The sequence below is a fragment of the Grammomys surdaster genome, unplaced genomic scaffold (assembly GCF_004785775.1).
Source record: "Grammomys surdaster isolate TR1022 unplaced genomic scaffold, NIH_TR_1.0 126035, whole genome shotgun sequence".
Lineage (NCBI taxonomy): Eukaryota > Metazoa > Chordata > Mammalia > Rodentia > Muridae > Grammomys > Grammomys surdaster.
The window spans coordinates 4,008,512-4,027,414 of NW_021620848.1; the positions used below are offsets into that span (position 1 = coordinate 4,008,512).

The following is an 18,903-nucleotide window of genomic DNA, read 5'->3' on the forward strand; positions in this document are numbered from 1 at the left end:
ACTAAATTAAAAACAGTCTTAAAGGTACAGGGTATGGAGTACCTGACAGTAAGGTGCTTTATATCATGGCATTCTAATAGGGCCAAGAGAAAAGCTAATACTTTTAACACTTCTTACTATAGGGAAGCCAAAAAGTGTGTGCTTTTTTCCCAGTAAGACATATTGGAAACTGGTGACAGGAGCAGGAATCTGCAAGGTCTTCGGTTTCAGCCATGCCCTAGCACACGTCCCACTAGACTTGCTTTTAACTGTAGTTTGGGCCTTCTAGGGCTTTATTATTTTGTTTTTTGTTTTTTCTTTCTCTTTTTTTCTCCCCCCTGGCCTCTTGATCTTGCCTATTTTTGTTTGTTTGTTTGTTTGTTTGTGTTTTATTTTACCTTTTTTTGAGACAGGATTTTGCTGTATATCCTAAACAAGCCTCAAACTCACAGAATCTTCCTTCTCAGCATCTTGGGTGCTGGGATTACCATGTGTCACTACACCCAACTGTATAACCCTCTGAAGCTTTGTGAGGAATTCACTGTTGAGCGTGGATTAGTGGAGGAAAGAAAAGAAGCAAGGTGAAGTTGTTTAGGCACAATTATATTTTTAAGATAAAACAGCATACAGGGATGGATGGCTCATGGGAGACGCAGTGCCTTCTGAAGCACCCTCAGTGACTTTTGGAGTGTGCCAGAAGGGAGAGTCTATTTGGCTAACTTGAATCTGTTTTCCTTATGAATAATTTTTCTCTGTTGTAATGTATTAAGATGCATTGTCTTAGAACAGCTCATGTCAGTAGATGCTGAGAAGGGGGTATAGTGCATACATCGAAAGGCCCTTGGCAATCTTGCCAAACATTGGAGCTTCAGGAGAAGTGTTCCATTTTGGGGACCACAGCCCCTACTTGTGATCAGATATTTCATGAAATTGGCCATTGATCCAGAATGGTAGAGGCCAGTTAGCCTATGTTTGCTTTTCTTTAGTCCTCTCTGAAAAGGCTCATGTAGGTAGCCATCTTATCTCCTATAAGCCTTGAGGTATTTGTAGTAAACAGGATTTGGATGTTTTAAGTTCAGCCTCTTTCTAAGAAGCCACAGATACAACAAAGACATAGCTCAGGGTCAGCAAATACTATCCAACAGCATAGAGCCCAATCAACTGGCCTACTTCTTCATATTGAGATCTTTCTGATCCTGGTGGGTTTTCTTGTTCTTACTTCCTCCAAGTTTCCTGATAGATGTATGAATCATTAAAGACTAGATCGCTTCTTTTGTGGAAGCAGTGGGGAGCTGGAGGGTAAGGGGATGTTGAGACAGGGTTTCTCTGTGTAGCCCTAGCTGTCCTGGAACTCGCTCTGTACATTAGGCTGGCCTAGAACTCAAAATCTGCCTGCCTCTGCCTCTTGAGTTCTGGGATTAAAGGCAGGCAACACTATCAACCCTGGCATTTTTAAAATTTTTATTTAATTTTTTATATGTATACGTATTTGGCTAAATGCATGTTAGTGCTCACAGAGGCCAGAAGAGGGTATTGGATCCCCTGGAACTGGAATTACAGATGTTTGTGAGCCATCATGTGGGTACTGAGGAATTGAACCCTGGTCCTCTGCAAGGGTAGCCAGTGTTCTTTACCACTGAGCCAGTCATCAGGAATGGAGCCCACATTGTGTTTGCTCTGTCTTTTTACATTTTGCTGAATTTTGGAAATTGTTTTTCATTAAAGATTCTTTCTATATACTCCTGGTCTGGATACCATTTCTGATCCCTTATGGAACAGTTAAGGGAGCATTATGTTTTCAAACAGAAGGATCAAGATACAAACCCCTTGAAATAAATTTACCTTATTTGGGGCCCCTGATTTCCTCAGTATTTTCAGACCCCAGTGCTCCCTCAGCACCCCACTTTTATGCAAGTTCTGTGTCTCATATTCCCGAGGAAACCATGGAATGCTGTGCTGTTCCCATTAGCTACTACTCCCTCTGCCCCTGGGTCAAGGTGAGGGTCATCAGGCTCCTGTCCCTGTAGCTGTGTCATGGTGCCAGATTCTCCATGTCCTTTGGTTCCTAGCACAACATCTAGGAATCGCTCTTACTGCCCTGTCACTTTTGTCTGCTTATCTACAGTCTATGTCAACCATTTATTTAGACATCCTCAGCGCCTTTCCCCTACCCCCCACCCCTCAATCTCTGTAGCCCTTCCCACTCTCTCTGAGCTCACACTGGTCGTGTTTATCCTCTATACAGAGGTGACCTCTCTCTCTCTTAGAGAGCCCAAGAAATAGCACAAACAGGGCTGAGCTAATAGGACAATACCTTGTCTCAAGTTTATTACTGCCTGGCTACACAGCTTAGAGGATGTGAATTTGCTTCTAGGACTATCTGCTCTTACCTGAAGAGGACTTCCTCAAATCCTTTCCAAACACTTACTTGTATAAAAGTTACTTTTTAACATGAAACATACTGTCAGGCACCAAATAGCGTGATTCCTGACACCATGCAACCTTTTGAAAACCTTTCCACTGCTCCCTTCTCCTTGCTGCTTCTCATGCTCTCTGACTTGACCACAGCTTTGTCTATATCTCCTTGTATCTACCTCTCTGTCCTTCCTGTTCACTGACGCTGCTGGATTTGCTTGCCTTCCTGCTTACACTAGAACTTCCTGGAGTTCTCAGTGTGATGAATATTTGTGCTGTATTTTGGACAATGGGCAACATCTAGTTGAGGCCAAGATGTTAGTCTCCATCAACAGGCACTCAGATGATGGGTGTTGAAGACAGATATAAGGGAGTACCTCAGCCTTCCTATCTGTTCTTTTTTTGATAGATTCTATTGGGGAATTCTAAAGGCCACTGCAGGCAAGACCTACTAGAAAATGGTATCACCCATCTTCAGCTTTCAGCAATACTCTACTCTTATTCCTGACTCCTCTTTACACCTGTCATGGTCAGACCAAAGATGAGGCTTCTTATTCATGTGAGACCTGAGAGGGCAGGTAACCTGCCTGAATTCCAAGGCCTTCCTGTCCTTGGAGGAAGGAGGAAGAGTCTATGCAAAGACAGCCTCTCCACTTGGGCTTGGGATCTGCTTCCTAAACTTATCTGGGAAACATCAGAACTTTTTTTCTCCCTTTTCTGCAATCTCCTTCCTCTTACTACAAAGGTGTGCAAGCCCTGGGTCCTCAGGCAGATCTTTGCTTGTCTTTTTTTGAGCTTCTAAACCAATTAGTTCTTCATTTTTCCATTGACAAGTACATCAGTGGAAAGAACATGTTTGTCATCTAGTGGTGTATGTTGTCATTGTTTAGATGAAACATTGTAGGACTGAACAGAAGATCAAAGAGAAGAGGGCAGAGGAGTTTGAAGGAAAGAAAAAGCTTAAGACACACCCAAGAAAGGGAAAGGGGAGAGAGGAAAAAAAAGAGGGAAGGCTGGAGAAGATAGGAGACAGCCTCACAGAGTGACCCTCCTTCCCCTAGCATGGTTATATGGATAACTCCTCCCCCATATATAACAGCCTCATAGACACAACATTACTCGACAGACAGACAGACACACACACACACACACACACACACACACACACACACCACCCATCAGCTCTGCGAGTCAAAATCACAGAGAGAAAAAAGTATTCTAGTGATACTAGTGATAACAGCCTTGAGGACCCAGTCACTGGAACACCTTTTTTTACCTCTGTGACCACATTCCATCTTCCTTATAGCCCTGCAAAACAGGTATGATTAGCTCTACTTCACAAATCAGTGAACATAGGCCCCAAAGGGTTTACTAACTTGTTCCAGCATATGTACTGTGTTCTGTGTGATTCCAGCCTCAGGATCACAAGCAAGAACTATGCATATATATGTACATGTCCTAAAAGTCAGGTATATTTGTGTACATGGAAAGAAGCAGAGATCTGGAAACATCAAAATATTTAATAATGACTTGTGATGAAGAAGAGATTATTTCAGCATGCTTTTTATTATATTTTCTATTATTTATATAATGAAGTACAATTTTTATAATTGAATGCTATCTTTTAGAAAATAGTTATTTAACATAGCCAGTTGTTCAGTCTAGCCACTACCTGCTGTCCTGTCTTTTTTGCTCTTTGCCTTTTCAGTGAAGACTGTCCCAGATCGTCTTTCCAATGCCATCTCTCACTTCAGAGTTCAAGAGTGTCTGCTGAGCCATAGGCATGGTAGAAGCTCAGACTTGGAATAGAAGGCTTACTGAGGAAGGGCGCTGAGTCTTCCAGTTGAGCTCTGCTTTTTTTGGTGCCTTAATAGCTTTGTGATGAGTCCTTCTCGTGTTTATAGATCAGGTACCTTTCTCCTAGTCTTTTGCTTTCACAAAGAACTTTGTGACTTCTGACCAAAGGATGATTTCATGCCAATGGGAGTTGGCATCTGCTTGTAACTGTAAAACAGAAGTGTGATGAAAGGAAAGACCACAAAAGAAGAAGGCAGACCCCTAGTCAAGGCTTAAGTTGATCATTTTAGTCTGCTGTAACCACTATGGGCACAAAGTAAAAATGTCATGAAAATGGAGTCAGTGTTAATTACTTTATTCTACTGAGCTCCTTCCCTTGAAAGTCACCAAGTTAAGCTGAGTCCTTGGTGGCTGGAGCCAGCAAGGGATAACCAGCATTTAAGCAAAGGGCTGGGAGCTCTTAACATGTAAATCTGAGGGAGGTTTGTTCCTCTGCAGATGATTTAAATGTTAAGTACATCCCCTTGCAGGGGATATACAAGTGGAATCTGAAAACTATTATCTCCTGTAGAAATAAACTCTCAATTTGCTCACTGCACAGGAAGGGCAGATTCTAGTCATTTTCACTGCCAGCAGGTGCCCTTTCTATGCATAATAGACTTCAGAAGTGTAATTAACACATGAGGACCACTGCTGCCAGTTTTTCTTCAGGTGCATGCTGCTAGGAGTTTTCAGGACAACAGTGCTGGTCACACGAGCCTCTCACATGGTGCTTGAAGATGAGATACTCATTGACCTCTGGACAAAGACATGTTAAATGGGGCTGAACCTATCCCCTGCTCTGAGCATCATGGGTCATGGTCCTTGGACTCCTGGGACCCCAGAAGCTGCATACAGCCTTTGGTGGAGCAGAAGCTAGAAGGGCAGAGCTATAGTTTGCATGCAGTTAATAAATAAAAGGATGATGCTGAGAGCACCCTGCAATTATGTGGAAGACTCTAATTGCACATTCACAAATACAACCAATTATCTGAGGTAACTTTAATTAGAGCTATAATCACAAATTTTAATTATCAGAATAAATCAGTTTAGTACAAATGGCTTCCCTTAAATATTTCCCAAATTAATTTTTTCCATATCCCTTCCCCATTTTGACAGAGCAGTGGAGTAGAGAGTGCTTAGGATTTGAACTCACACAGATCTAGATTCAAATCTTAGTCTCATCTCTTGTTTCACCTCTGATGCACACTGTCTTTTTCTGGGAAATGAGTACAATTTACCTATTTTGAGGAATAGTTATATGAGTCACGGGCACTGTTACCAGCTATTACAGGGCAGCTACATGTTTATAGTGATTGCTCTTGTCACCATCACCTATGACTCATGTCATAGGACATGAGTTTTAACTTCCAGAAGGTCTAGTTGACATCAAATGTTTCTCTTGCTTCTGCTGCCTTATGAGCTCGAGAGTCAAACTTTATAACTTCTTTTCTCTTTTACCCATGAGATTGTTTTTATTTTGACTTTTGTATTTAACTTGAGTTATTGTATGGTTGTTTTCATTTGCAGCTGTGGCATAAGAATGAAAAGAAAAGAAACAAAAGCAGATGGCAGAGAAAGCGGAAGGAGTAAGACATTTCCAGCCCTTATGAATATTTAAAAGCATGTGCTGCTGGTTCCTTTAGATCTGTGCCATTCCCTTGACTCTGAAAGTGAGAATGAGCATGTTGCCTACCTTAGCTGACTGCTCTCTGAGTTTGGCCCATCCTAGAAAGCCTTCCATTGGGGACAAAAGGATTTACTTGCTGATGAGAGTCAGTACTGCTTTTCATAGTAACACTCACCATCTATGGAGAATGTGTGTGCAGTCTAATAATTTCTAAATATCGTCATAAGTTTTCAGAATTGTGCTGTAAATTATTAGCCCCTTTGTATATGGGAGGAAGTTGAGGCTCAGAGAGGTTAAGACTGTACTACTCTTACTCATGGAAGGAATAATAGGGACTTCATTTGAAATCCAAGGCTGTCCCATGCCAATGCTTTTCTTACCAGTGTCTTGAGTGTCAGAGACCAAGTTTATGAAGAAGTTCATCTAATCTTCTTGACATCTTATGTTGTATTGCCATTAATTATTTATGTTCATTCAACAGTGTTTGTAGAGTACTTAATAAGTAGCAAAAACCATGCTGGTTGGGTAGAAAGTCAAAAGTAAAAGTCATGTGAAATTGCCTATGGGCTTAACTTTTCCTCCCTTTCCTCTTCAGCAATAGCCCAAAACAAGTGCCACAAACTATCCCTAAGCTGAACTTTTGTATTTGGTATATTCTAGATGTTTGTTTACATACTTTAGTGATAAAATATTTTCAAGGCAGAGAAAAACAAGTTCATCTCCCTACTCCAAAGGACAACTAGGTCAAGAGCCAAGTTGCTAATGCTTTCTAAGCTTATGATTGAACCTAAATGTCAAATGAGTGTGTGTGGGTTAGACAGTTTCCTAGTACTGCAGAAGGCATTCTTTGCCCCTGGGCAGAGGTGCACAGATTCTCTAAGAGATGCTGATTTGTGTTAGGCTTCCTACCTGGGCTGCATGTGGGGTTCTGAATCAACCACCTGTGGCTCTCCTGTTCAATTCAGGAAATTTACCAAAAACCAAAAAACTGTTGCATACCTCTGATTGAAGAACGCATGGTCTGAGTGGACTAGGTCATCAGCCTAGATAAAGTAACATCCACAGAGCGTAGTTGCATCTCTTCTAGTCATCATCGTTGAGGCTGTGAAACCTCACAGAGGTATAAATCAGTGTTCAACTAAGTAGAATAGTTCATAGTCCTGTTACCAGAGACAAAAATAGAATGAAGGGATGATCTGCTGGTGGCATCAGAGTCTGGCTTTGACCAAAACTTCCCTGTTTACTACCTTGGAGAAGACCAGGCCCCTTGGACTTTTATTTTTGCTAAGGGAAAATAGTCATCACTACTAACACAATCTTTCTCCTCCCTAAACAATAGGTTCTTTCTTGGTGTTAGTCAAGACTATTCTGATGTTTGTATTGTTGAAATATTCTAGTATTGGGGGGGGGATTGGGAAGGGGAGGGAGAGGGAGAGGAAGAGGAAGAAAGAGTTGGGGAGAGGGACATCTCGAACAAAATCCAGTTGAAATTCATACCTTGGTGCTTGACATGTATGGCTAAAATTCCCTTCTATGTGTTCAGTTCTTGGCTGTATAGATTGTATTAAAGAATTTTAGCATGTACAAAAAAGCTATGTGTTTCCTTCTTGCATTAAGTTCCCATAAATACTTACTGTGTACGTGTCATTGGGCATAGGAAGGTAAGAACTTATACATAGTTTTGGATTTAAAAAAAAAAAAAAGAAAACACTATTTCACAAAAGGAATTGGGCATCCCAACAAGAGAGGGGAATGGAGATTAGCGGTTAGTTTGGTTAAGGGGAGAAGTAGCAAGAGACTTAGAGGACCAGTCCAGTGCTTAGAAAAGGCCTCAGATGTGACTTGGATGTGACAAGTCCACAGAGAAGGGATGAGGGGCAAGGAAAAAGACCAGAAGTCCAGGTTGAGACATCCAAGGGACGTTGGGTTTGCACACACACACACACACACACACACACACACACACACACAATATGTGTTAAACAAAGGAAAATTATAGATTTCTAAGTAGATTCTCAACAGTGATTTGACTGAACTTGGCCTTAGAGGTTTGAATAGAGAACCTGAATGGGAAAGAAGTCAAGGCTGTAAATCAAAGCCCTGGGTCTAAATTGTGGTGGTAACTGAGTGAGTATGTGCTTTCATGAGCATGTAGCATCTCTGAGCCCCATTTTCTTTACCTCCAAAGTTATTGCCTGGAATATAGTTAAATATGTCTTCCTGCTCTACTCAAAGAATCTAATACCAATTGGGGAAAAAAAGAAAAAAAAGAAGCTAGGTGCTGCTAATGGTCGCCTGAGCCCTGCACTAAGATACACCTCCACCTCCTTTAGTGACACCAAAACACAACATGCCTGCAGCTCTCAGAGGACACTTTTTGTACTTCTTGAGTAAACTGCCCTCCAGAAGGAAAGTGAAGGAAGGAGACTGTGCTTTTGTCTTTGCTATAGATTCTTTGGATCTCAATAACTAGGACCCTGTGGACTCTATAAGAAAACTGACTTGTCAGTAATCCATTCATGTTTTTTTTCCTGTCAAAATAGAACTTACATATCACAAAATTTACCCATTTGAAAATATGCATTCAGTTTTCTTTCTGAAGACTCAGGTTTGGTTCCCAGCATCCACATATTTGATCACAACTACCTCTAAATCCATTTCTAGGGGGCTCTGACTCCCTCTTTGAACCCCACAGGCTCCTGTGTACACAAGCACACACAAATAGTACATAAATAAAAAGTTTGTAAAAGGAAACTTTTCTATAGTAATAAATCACAGAAAAAGAAAGCATATAATTGAATTACTTACAGCATGTTTCAACTATCTCACTAGACTGTATAGATTCAATAGCTATGTAGTTCTAATGTATTCAACTGAAACCACTAATTCCAAATGCAATCCATGTTAATTCTTTATTGCTATTAGAAAGACAGTATATTATCGTCATAATATATTAACCTTTGGAAAGGATATACAGTGGAGAACAGCACTGTACAGAGGTGAACAATCTGCAGCAAATCTCCAGCATGGCTTCTACAGAACTGTCTGCATACACACGTGTCTGGGGTGCAGCAAGTCAGCCATCATCAGCCTCAAAAGCATTACTTCCTGATGTTGCTACAGTCTCAGGATATCTTTCTTGGTCCTTTCTTCTTGCTATACCAACACTGGGTAGTTTATAAAGAGAATAGAGTTTTCCTTTTGGTTTATTTGTTTTTGACTGTTTTGTTTTGGCTCATAGTTCTGGAAGTCTAAGTTCCATTGCATTAGTATCTATTTGACTTCTGTTAAGGGTCTTTGGTACAAAATGAGAAAGCAGAGAAGTAACAGCATGTGTCCAGCAAAGTGATCACATAGTAAAAGTAGGAGGGAGGAAACCTTGTCTTCTAACAGGCTACTTGCTCTCAAAGTCACTAGTCTAGTTTCATGAGACCTGGCATTAATTTATTTATGAGACCTCTTTTCTCATCACTAGTGGGCCTCACCCCTAAACATGGCCACATTGAGGATGTAAGCCTTAACATGAGCTAGTGTGGAAACTCCTCTTCAAGCACAGAAGAGTTAGAGAACACAGGAATGCACATATCAGGGTTTGATGGTAGAGCTCACCGATTCCCACCTATGCTTTGAACATTCCCCTAACCATCCCAGTGATCTTCTGCTCCCTTACTGAACCTTTGGACATGCCCTGCCAGGCCCATTTCCTAACCCCACCTGTTGCCCGAGTGTCATGGAACAGGTTTTCCAATTTTCATGACATGTTCTGGTATGATTCTTCCTTCTCCATGGAGAAGTGACGAGGCACAGTGTTGCAGTCTCTATAGCAAATTTGGGCTATCATTAGGAACAAAAGGAAGGCAAGAATCATAGACCACACAATAAGGGAACAAGGGATGCTTCTGCAGTGCACCAGTGCACTTTGTAACAGAGCTTTGGGGATACAGTGATTAACACCGGGGAACAATAGCAGAAGCACTAGAATGACTCTAGATTCCAAGAAATCTCAGTGATTGTAATGTCTCCCATAAACATTTCATCTGAGAAGCTAGGTTGCATAGGTCATTAGCTGCTAAGCATCCTGGTATGTGGGATGTCTCAGAGCTAGAAAAACAAAGAGAAAATCTGGTGCTTACCAGTTGCATTCGTGTTTTTAGTACTCATTTATATTTCTCTATAGACCCCTCTCTCTTATTTAACTTGTACATTGTTCGTTCCTGCAGTTCTACAAGGTGTTGGACTTGCTGGACTGCTCATGGATACTATCTGAGACTTCTCTTTAGGAACCAACTCTGGCTGCCCTACTTTGTATTAAGTTTTTTTTGTGACTGAAGAGATCCCCGTCTCTTGACCTTCCCCTACATGACTAACTTCTTTTGCTGCTGCTGCTGCTGCTGCTGCTGCTGCTGCTGCTGCTGCTGCTGCTGCTGCTGCTGCTGCTGCTATGGAGCTTTCCTGATGCTTTCTGAGTCCATTTCCTTCTGGTAGACTGAGACACAAAGGGCAGAGTTTTCCAGGCTTTGGTGTTGACCTCACAGATTTTCATCTTTGTAATGAACATTCATTCATTCATTTGGTTAAGACCACTAACATGGTACTCTCAAAAAAGCATCTCCACACGTCCCCTGTGGGCCACCCCCAGCTGAAGTGGGACATTGGCCTCTCTCCATTTTCATTGATCTGCTAGTCAACCATCTTCAGCTCTGAATTTGGCTCACAGTGAACCCATTTCTGTAGTCAAGTTTCAGAGGCCCTTCACCTCCTCCTGCATAGACTCCTATGCTTTTCCAACCTGGAATTGTTGATGAGCTCCTCTTGGGGGGCCCTCCTCTACTGTTGGTCACAAATCAGGGAGGCCCATGTTAAGAACTGGGAAGGAAGATCAATACCTTTACCCTCAGAAATCTTTCTTAAGCCATGATATTTGTGCCAGTTCTACGCTTCAAGCTGTATTCTATGCTTCTGTCTAGCTGTGACTTTAGTGTCTAGCCAAGCCACTTAACCTCTATGATCCACAGTTTCCTGTAATTTATGGGACCAGCCTTTCATAGTTGCTGCAAAGAAAAAAATCAGTCTTCTTTGTATCTCTTGTCAAATACCAAACTTACCTCAAATCTCCTTGCAAGAGATGTGTATACAGACAGTAATGTGCTTATTTAATATGCTGCTAGCTCTAGGATACAAATAGCCCAGAACTACATAGATATATGTTCCTGCCCCTTTCTCCAGCCCAATGTCATGCACAACACATGCTAATGTTCTCTTAGTGAGACTGATGGGCACACGAAAAATACCACACAGTAGAGGCAAAAAAAGAGTGCTTTTCCTTTTCCATTTCCAGGGGCCTTTTAAAGAATCAAGCCTCCTGAGTGACTAGTAGTTCTATTCTCTTGTAGAATGTATTAAAACCCATTGGTGCTCAAGTTCCATATGTACTGTGGTGCATATGTATATGTAGCCCTGCACATATAAGCCATCTCTAGATTACTTATGGTACCTAATGTAGCCATATAAATAGTTCCCACTTTGTATTGTTGAAAAATGGTGGCAAGAAAAAAAAATATACAGTATAGAGGCATACCTAACTACATAACACAGAACAACCCAAACAGCACAAAGACACAACAGACAGAAAGACCAGGGTCTGCAAAGTGGTGAGAGGTCATGGCAGGCTGTGCTATATGCCACACTTTTCCACCTGGATTTAGCAGTGATGGGCTTACAGCAAATTCAAGTTTTGCTTTTTAGAACTTTCTAGAATTTTATTTTTAGAACATTTTTGATCCATATTTAGTTAAATCTTTGGATATAGGACCTGTGGACATGAGGACTGACTGTAGTTTATTTTTCTTGGTGGATTCTAAACCTCGCCTTCTGATCCTGTTTACCTCTTTGGGTTGGCAGCTAGAGTGCTCAGAGCTCAATTTATGGCTATCAGCAAGTATAATAGCATGAAATCTGTTATGAACATCACTATGGCTTCTGTTATTCCCTTGGCAGCGATTTTTTTTCTTACTTTGGAGACTATATTGAACATATTCATATAAATTCTTTTAGATAACTTTTTAGAACAAGAGAGTATCAGGGTTCAAGAGATGGTTTACCAGGTAAAATACTCACAATGCAAGCATGAAGACTAGAGTCCAGATCCCAAATCCCACATAAATACCAGACAAGCATGGAGGGGCACCTGTACTTCCAGATCCAAGGAGGTAAAAACTAGGGAATCTCTGGATCAAGCTGATTGGTCAAATTAGCCCAGTTGGTAAACTCTGGATTTCATTGAGAGATTCTGCCTAATGAATAAGGTAGAGAGCAATTGAGAAAGATACCCAAGCATTCTTAGGCATACACACACACACATATGCACCCACGAACCTGAACATATATACACATAGGGTTGCACATATGAAGGTGAGAGTAATGGTCAATTCTACTTAGTAAGGTAAACTTTTGTCGTTGCTAAATGTAGCATAAAGGTTGAGTCATTCTTAACTAGTGTAAAAGACCATGGAAAATAAGGGTTGAGGTAGTACCACTGTTAATAGTGTGACTGTGGATGAATTTCTGAGAGTGCCTTTTAAATCTGTAAAACAGTAGTATCAGTTGGAAGATCTGAGGATTCCCAAACAGCCTTTGGTGTCCAGTGTATGCAGAGCTTTTCAGCCGTCTTTGTTCCTATGGCCGTTCTCCACATGGCACCACTGTACACCTCAATGAAACCAAGTCCTGTTGTTGACATCAAGAGGAACATGCAGACTCAAATATTATGTGTCCCCAGTGGGGAGCCAGGCTCAGGCCTATTACAGGGAAGGTGTGAGCACTAGGGTGATCTGAGGAGTGGCCCCCTGTGGGACTTTAGGCAAAAGAGGGGAAACACAGGCCTGAGAGCTCAGAGGCCATTTAGGACTAGAGAGCTCCTATGATGGAAGGGCCTTGGAGAAAGGTGCATCGCTGTGGCACCACCTCAGGCTAATGTCAGGGAGCAGGCAGGAGGAGGCCATCCTCCCTCTGCCTGCTTCTCTCTTAATAATGCCAATATTTGTCTCCTAGAATATGGTGAACTTGGGTTACCCCAATCTAGATCATGTGGTTTTCATTCTCAGTTCTACAGCTATTACCTGCATGACTTCAGCTTCCTGAGATGAGCCCTACTATCTGAAGCCTAGTTTTCATGGTCCTTCATTATCATGAGGGTTGTAGGAGATACTACCAGTTCTCAGCCTCACACCAGCTCATGGCATATGTTCAGCTAATGGTGGTCAGGCCTTAGCCTCACACCGACTCACAGCATACACTCAGCTAATGGTGGCTACCCTTGCTTTTTGTGCTACTCTGGCCACCATGGTAGCTTGAAGAGCCATGACTTTGTCACTTTCAGATGACCAGACCTGTAGTGATCTATGTTCCTCAACAGGATGTGCTATAGTCTTTGTTCTGATCCTTTCCCCTTTTGTCCTTTAACTTCTCTAACAAAGCCAGACCTCTTTATTTAGAGCAGAGTTTAAAACTGTAAGGCAAGCTGTGTTTATACTTTTGTTTCTTTTCAAGACAAAAGAATGAGAAAGCTCAAGTAAGTGAGGCCTCTTTTAGGTCTTTCTTTGCCTTTTAAAAGATAGCAAACTGAGGGCAGCCTCATGGGCTCCCATTTGCCTGAAAAGGGCATTATGTAGGAATAATGTACCTCTAAGAGCAAAAGATGATGTGTCACATAAGAAAGGTGATGCTTTCTGTATGGTTTTATGGGGGTTGGACTGGGACAGTGGGCTTCCGAAATCCCTGGGCTGCCCCAGGCTGATTCCTTCCTGATATCTAGGCAGACTTGCTCACCTGGAGTGGGCTTTCCTCCGCAGCCACCCCTTCCCCATTGTCTGGAGAGCTGCGTGTTATATGTTTGAGCAGTCAGTGTTCCTTTATTTCACCTGCCTCATTTCCAATTAGTAGCAGCTCACCTCAGGGGAACATAATTAAGAGGGCTCTGGTTATCTAGGGGAAAGGAATTAAACAAATTGTGGAAGTGCAGTGATAATGAATGGGATAGCAGGACCATTAATAAGTCTTCAGTTTATATGATGCCTCTTCATATAAAGGAGGAAAGCTGTACCTAGATGCGCTGTACTGTCTGGCCCAGGCCAGAGTCCATACCAGGGACAGGGTTAAAGAAGTCTCTGAGGTACTCACAGCTTCCCTTTGGGCCTCAGTATAGAGAAGGTGCTACATAACATCATGAGCTCATCCTGGCTTGAGCTTCCAAGCTGTGTGACCTTGGCAAGTTACTTCACCTTTCAGAGTGTGTTTCCTCACCAAGAATGAGGATAATAGCACTATCTTGCAGAGTCGCCTTGAGAATTGTGTATGCAATGCATGAAAGTGGCTGGATTATAGTCACTCAATAATATCAGTTCCTTTCCCCCTTAGGATTCAAAATAAAGATACCTGTCAGGTAAAGGTCATTATATTGTCATTGCCTTGACACCAGCAATGAAGGAAAGAAAGAAGAAAGAGTAGAGTAGGCTGCACTCTCCCAGAATATAACTGAGGAAGTCAGGTAGTGCAGTAATTCCAAGAGAACAAAGAGCCAGTGTAGACATCCCGTATTCTGCTATTCACAGATGAACAATGGCATCCCACAATCACTGTCAGCTACACAGCAGTTGTTACACAGTTGTCATGGCCTGCCTATGCATGAACTTGGTCATAACTACTAATATTATCAGCATTTTAATTTAATTATGAGTATTGTTGTTTTTGTATGTATTGTGTTAATTGCTGTTTAAACTGTCTTCAAAATGGCAGTGAGATCTGCCTTGGAATCTAAAGACCTGTGAATGTTGCATATAAGCTGGATAGTTGCCGTTACTGAAGCAGGAGCATTTGTATCCATGTTTTCTAAAAGAACAGCAAATAAGCCAGGATGGTGCTCCCAGTGGGTGGACTTTGGTTTTGTTTTGTTACTCAGTTACCCTGGAGAAATGTGGACACTGATGACTTGGATAAAGAAAATTATTCAGTTAAGTAGGCCTCCCAGTGGGACATTTGTAGGGGTAGGTCACCAAATTGATTTTGCCATATTTTCCTATTAATATATGCCTAGGGGTGAGAAAGAGCATTTAAATGTCCCATTCTGTGTGGTCAGAAAGCAACAAATCTCCGATTTCTCCATTACATTACAGAGAAAGCGCCTCTGTGAGAAAGTGACGTGCACACTAACAAACAGTGTGCAGTGCACAGGTGCCAAGAGCATGTGCCCAGAGTGCATGTATGCAGAGGAAATGGGAGTTAGCATCTCCTGATGCTCATGGAATACTGTCTCACTGGTGGCCTGCCAGGTGCCCATCAGGATCCAGGATGAACGAGAAACCCTTGTCTGAGCTGGGCATGATGATCTTCATCTATGATCACAGTACTCAGGAGGCTGAGACAGAGATTCCTATGAGTTTGAGGCCAGCCTGAGCTATACAGTGACACCATCACAAAAAAACAGGATGGAAGGAAGGAAGGAAGGAAGGAAGGAAGGAAGGAAGGAAGGAAGGAAGGAAGGAAGGAAGGGTTGTTGGAGCCAGGAGGGGTGAGGGTCTGAAGAGAACCCCTTTGGACTTCAGAGTCACTAACTGCTGGCCATCTTATGGATTGTCTCCAGTCCTTGCAGTAATCCTGAAAGATCTCCATTGGACAGGCACTGCCCTTTTGAAAACACCTGGCTAGGATATAGCAAAAGGTAAATGGCAATCAGTCCAACCCTTTGTTTAGTAATCTCTGTCTTGGAATTCATGTACTCCATGTATGAAGTTGTTTGTTTATTTTTATTACAGTGTTTCCTATATTAATGAAAAGTTAGGAACAACTTAATGTTTAATTCCAGTAATTAGATTCAATAAATTATGGCCTACCCTGCTAAGTGGAATATTATGCAGCCTTTTAAATGACCATCATAATGATTGTAGAGTGATACAGAAAATGTCAGTGTATAAAATGAGAAAACAATAAAATACATGCAGTTAATTTCAAAGATATGAAACCATTAGTTTAGGTTAATATTAGAAAAGGATGAGCCAAAAATAAGAGTAGATGTATTAGATGGTCTAATCATAGATCGCCTCCTATAATAAAAAGGCAAAGAAAAAGGTCTCCAAGAAAATGTGTAAGTAGCTGTAATTATTGAGGTATATAGAGAATAGAAATTATGTTCAGAACATACCTAGAATTACCCACTTGTGTACTTGCCACGTTGAAATGTTAAGGAGGCGGCTTCCTTTTTCTTTCCTCTCCCACCCCCACTTAGAATTTATAATTACATATTTTCAGAGCAAAAAAAAAATGTAGATTCTGGGAAGCATTTGAGGTGTTGGAAGCAAATGATAACAATAGACGAAAAATAGACGAAGGTATTTGTCCAGATTTGCTTTCCTGCAAAGCGCAGAGCTGATCAGATTCAGAATGCACGTGCTTTAAATGTTGTCTAAATACAGATCATGCAGGCCTAACAATGCTTGGCTGCAAAACTGCTTTTCTGGAAGAGGCTGTAATTATTCATCCCAACTGTGTCCGAAGAATGAGGCCTGCTCTGTCCCTTCTGGCCTCTCTAAGTCATTTTCATAAGGCTCCCCGATTCTGTCGGCTAGCATGCAGACTAAAGTAGCATAGCATTAAAACCTACGTATTCCAGTTTCTAGAGAATGTTTCCTCTTTAGAGAACAGTCTGTGGTTAAATTACACCAAGGGCTTTGGCTGTCGGGATTATTTTCACCTTTTTCTCACAGTGTTTGACTCTCTCTGTTTGTTAACTCACTTGTTGGGATTTTGGTTCTGAAATTCTATTTGAAACACATGGTTACTGGTCAGTTATATGCTTACATGTGAGATCTTGGAAGTCAGTAAGATTTAGTTCAATATTGTGAGCTTGTGCTGCTTTCTCTCCCTGTGTCAGGCCATACTCTGGACACATTAATGAGTGGCCTTTTTTTTTTTTTTTCTGGAATTTTGTGCTCTTCCTGCTTCCTTTCATTACATTAGGCAAGGCTCCACTAGATGAGACATTTGCAGTCTTAAGACTTCCTGCCGGGGTTCAGACTTTGTATTTTTGACATTGAAGCTGTCGTGTTCCTGAAGCTACTTAATTAGAAACACATTCATTTCGGTGTACACTGGAAAAAGCTCAGGCACACTGGGAAGTTGGAGCATCTGTGTGGCTGGCAGCTAAACTAATGGTTTACAGTTTCGGGGCAAAAATATCACAGGGCACTTCTTTGCTTCTTGAAGCAAAGAGAAGCTGCATGTGCCCCGCAGGTACCTGGAAAGGGGAAAAAAGGATGGAAGAAAATGCTAGAAGAAAAGACAGCTCTGTTTCTTTCCACTGTAGTTTGTTTGTACAGTTCTTTCTTTGGCTATTATCAAATACAAAGTCTAGAAGAATAGTTCTCAGATTGTGCGGCTAATATTTAAGTCTGTCTTCCAGGCTCCTAAGATACCTGATTGCTGAGATCTGTAGTAATTCGGACAGTAATGTGTTCTGAAGGATGGTTTTGCTTGAAGAATTGTATTTGTTGAGTTGTAATGAGGGAATTGCAGTGTTTCTTCTTTTTTTAAGTGTTCAAGCAATTTTTAAGCTTAAATGTAATGTCTAAGAACTTTAGTTGCCTCCCCACTGATTTCCAGATGCAGCACAAGTTCCTGGTTTGCAGTCACCCCCTCCCTCATTGTTTCCCCAGGTCTGCATCCAGGGGGATATTCTTGTCCCTCCACTGTGACTTCCACAGCTGCCCCTGAGGGAAAGTACCTGGACAGCCTAGTTCAAGCCAATTGTCTTGACTCTAATTTCATTAAAAACTAACCCTGCTGGTGTTGTAGGATGTGTGACATACTTGGAAAGACATCGAGGAAAGTTACCAGTCATTTCTGTCCTTCCTGCCCTTCCTCTTCGACTCCCAAGGAAGACAAGGTGTGTTCGGCAACCTGGGGACCAAGTCAGAGCCAGCCTGGGTTTATTGCTTGCTTGACTTTGTGGCATTAGATAAGTAGTTTAGCTTCTTTTAGTCTATTTTCTCCTTTGTAGAATGGGGATTATTTTGTGGGTGGGAAAAGGTAACTTCATGTAACCATTATCACCAGAGGGAAACACCATAAATGAGTGTATGAGTGCAGTGGTAACTCCCTTGAATCCACGAGAGTGACTGTGGTGATGTCTCCTAGTAACTGGGGATACTGAGCCAGAACTGGCCATCTTCTATAACCAAGCAAGGAACCTAGCAGTAGAACTGGCACATCAACCCAGCCACAAAACCTTTATCCTATAATCTGTCCTGTCTGCAAGTTGTACTGGAGCAATGGTGGTACAGAACTTGTGGGATTGACCAACCCATGACTGGTCCAACTTGTGGCCCACTCCAAGAGAGGAAGCCCATGCCTGACACTGCCTGGATGGCCAGGAACCTGAGGCAAGACAGATCGGAGACCCAGGATAGAACCAAACAGTATGGGGTTGCGGGGGTGGTGGAAGTCAATGAAATTATTCCTAATGATATTTGCATAGATCAGTGCCTAGCCTAATTGTCATCAGAGGGATGTCATCCAGCAACCCATGGGAGCAGATGCAGAGACCCACAGCCAAGCATTGGGCAGAGCCAGGGGAACTGCAGAATATGGAAAGGAAGGATTGATTGTTAGAGCCAGAGTGGTCAAGGGTACCATGAAAACACAAGACACTGAACCAACTAACCAGAGCTCATAGGGGCTTACAGAAACTGAAGGAACAAGCAGGGACCCTGTATAGATCTGAGCTAGGTCCTCTATATGTACCTTATGGTTGTGTAGCTTGGTATTCTTGTGCTACTCCCAACAATGAGAGTCGGAGGCGTATTTCTCACTCTTTTACCTGCTCTTCAGACCCTTTTCCTCCTACTGGGTTACCTCGTTGAGCCATAATAGGAGGGTTTGTGTTCAGTATTGCAATTCTATCTTGTTAGGCCATGTTTGGTGGATATACTAGGAAAGCCTGATCTGTGTGTGTGTGTGTGTGTGTGTGTGTGTGTGTGTGTGTGTGTGTGTGT

The 18,903-nt window shown here is 41.9% G+C and overlaps 1 protein-coding gene across 3 annotated transcripts in view; it reads left to right on the forward strand.

The window, feature by feature from the left end:
* The window catches only part of Dennd1a (DENN domain containing 1A), a 473,969-nt gene that overhangs the window by 272,435 nt on the left and 182,631 nt on the right, over positions 1-18,903 (forward strand). The window lies entirely within an intron of this gene.